The following is a 1,908-nucleotide window of genomic DNA, read 5'->3' on the forward strand; positions in this document are numbered from 1 at the left end:
CATACTGCCATTTGCATTATTTCATAGTTTTGATGGCTTTCCTATTTTCTAAAAATTTGGAAATGTGTTTCCAAACTGTTGGCTGTAATGATTAGATAATTAAATATTAATGAATCATTATCCTGCAAGCCAATGTAAGCAGCCTCATCACATACGAATATTGTATTTTTTATTAATACACTACTGAAATAATCCACTGTCACTACTATTAATCTACATGTTGCCAATTTTAATTTATTCATGCCTACCTGTGTTTGCTTTCTTAGTTTTTTTACTGAAGCAAAAGTAATATTTGCCTCCTCTTTGCACAGTATTTTAGTGTAGGTTTGGAAATGTGAAGGAAGACGTAAATGTTTCTCTCTGTCTGTAGAGGCAGTTTGAATGTGTGTTTTTCAAAGAACTTCTCTGAATGACTTTCAAAGACTTTCAGTTTGTCCTGAGCAACTAAGGGAGGGTCTTATCTTAACACACTGTGCTCAGTTGTTGCTGTCAAAACCTGTTACAGAAGTCACAATGTCACACTCTTTGAAGGGATTCTATGAAGCAGTTGAATCTGTGTAAAGCTGTTTATATTCCAGCGTAAGGTCATGAAGAAACAAGAGGTGCCTCTAGTCATGGAATATATAACATTTTTACTTTTAAGTTTATAGAAAACAAAACAAACTATGCATTTAGTTCTTTATTTGCTTGACAAGATTTGCTGAACAGACGTTGTTGCAATAATATTTTGGCCTGAATGGTAATTTTAATCTGTTTTATGTTCTAAATTTGTCTAATACACGTTTACCAAGCCATTAATTATGGTTAGAGATCAGTTTTCAATTCATTTCATTGACAAATTCATCCATTACTACTACAGCAACCAGCAACAATATACTTCCTTTGGGCCTTTTTTCACCAGGTATTAATTTGACTTCACAAAATATTAAATTGCATTATTATATTATTATATCCAATATGCATTGCATATGCAAAAATTTTATTTGATTACAAAATAATTTCTGTTTCGTGAAATGGTTGGATGTGTTACATTTTCAGTGTTAAAAAGAATAAAACATATTGGTCCCTGCATTTATATAATGAGGTATCTGTCACCTAAAATAGATTTTGTCTTTTATTTTGAGTGATATTCCCTTGACGGAGTCTCTGACTGTAAGAATGTCTGTGATTATAAATAGGCAGAAGAAGTCAATAACTGGTGTAGAATTGGAAGTGTTTGTTAGTAAGAGGAGTTTTTTGGTTGGTCGCTTTCTTTTTGAACTGAACTCTGCAATATGATAGATCATAGTCATTTCTGTATCATTCATCCACATCATGTAGTCAGACGATCGGCTCTGGCCTAATAACATTCACGTTTCTGTTATTGTTGTTTAATTTAATGATTTGAGTAGTTAAGCTACCGATAGCTGGAAGCATTACGAGGCTGCATAGGCTTGTTGTCTAAGAACTGCTTTACATTGGGTCTAACTGTGAAATATGAACTGATTGTGATGAGGAGCCACAGAGTTCCCTCTCTGAAGGCAACCTCACAAACCTATCATGAGCTCTTCCAATGTTCCACTGTAAAACTTTTCTTTATTAAAGAAACAATATTAGGGAGTGGGATTATTTCTTTCTTTTATTTTGTCATATTTTTGTAAGAACTGAAATGGGATAATAAACAGATTTAAATTTATTGTTTTTCTGAGTTGTCTTTCAGTTTCTCTTTCGGTTAGAAAGCCATTTATTCTAATATACCTAATATATTTAATATTTTCAACACACTCTCATAATTCATAGCTATTTTACGTTTTGGCAAATTGGTGGCCAATTCATATGAATTTGCTTTAAGAATATGAATTTAGTTAACTAAAAAAAATGAATTTAAAAATAAATAAATAAATAAAAACAATAAAAAAAACAATACAA

At 31.6% G+C, this 1,908-nt stretch overlaps 1 protein-coding gene across 1 annotated transcript in view; it reads left to right on the forward strand.

Annotated features, from left to right (window-relative positions):
- Window positions 1-1,549: 1,549 nt before the first annotated feature.
- LOC107747334 (protein ABHD8-like) overlaps window positions 1,550-1,908 on the forward strand; it is a 14,603-nt gene continuing 14,244 nt past the window's right edge. Inside the window, exon 1 of the mRNA XM_016561811.1 lies at window positions 1,550-1,554. The gene's annotated coding sequence lies outside the window, so the exon portion shown is untranslated. The remainder of the gene's footprint in view (window positions 1,555-1,908) is intronic.

The sequence above is a fragment of the Sinocyclocheilus rhinocerous genome, unplaced genomic scaffold (genome assembly GCF_001515625.1).
Source record: "Sinocyclocheilus rhinocerous isolate Xijiao unplaced genomic scaffold, SAMN03320098_v1.1 scaffold671, whole genome shotgun sequence".
Classification (NCBI taxonomy): domain Eukaryota; kingdom Metazoa; phylum Chordata; class Actinopteri; order Cypriniformes; family Cyprinidae; genus Sinocyclocheilus; species Sinocyclocheilus rhinocerous.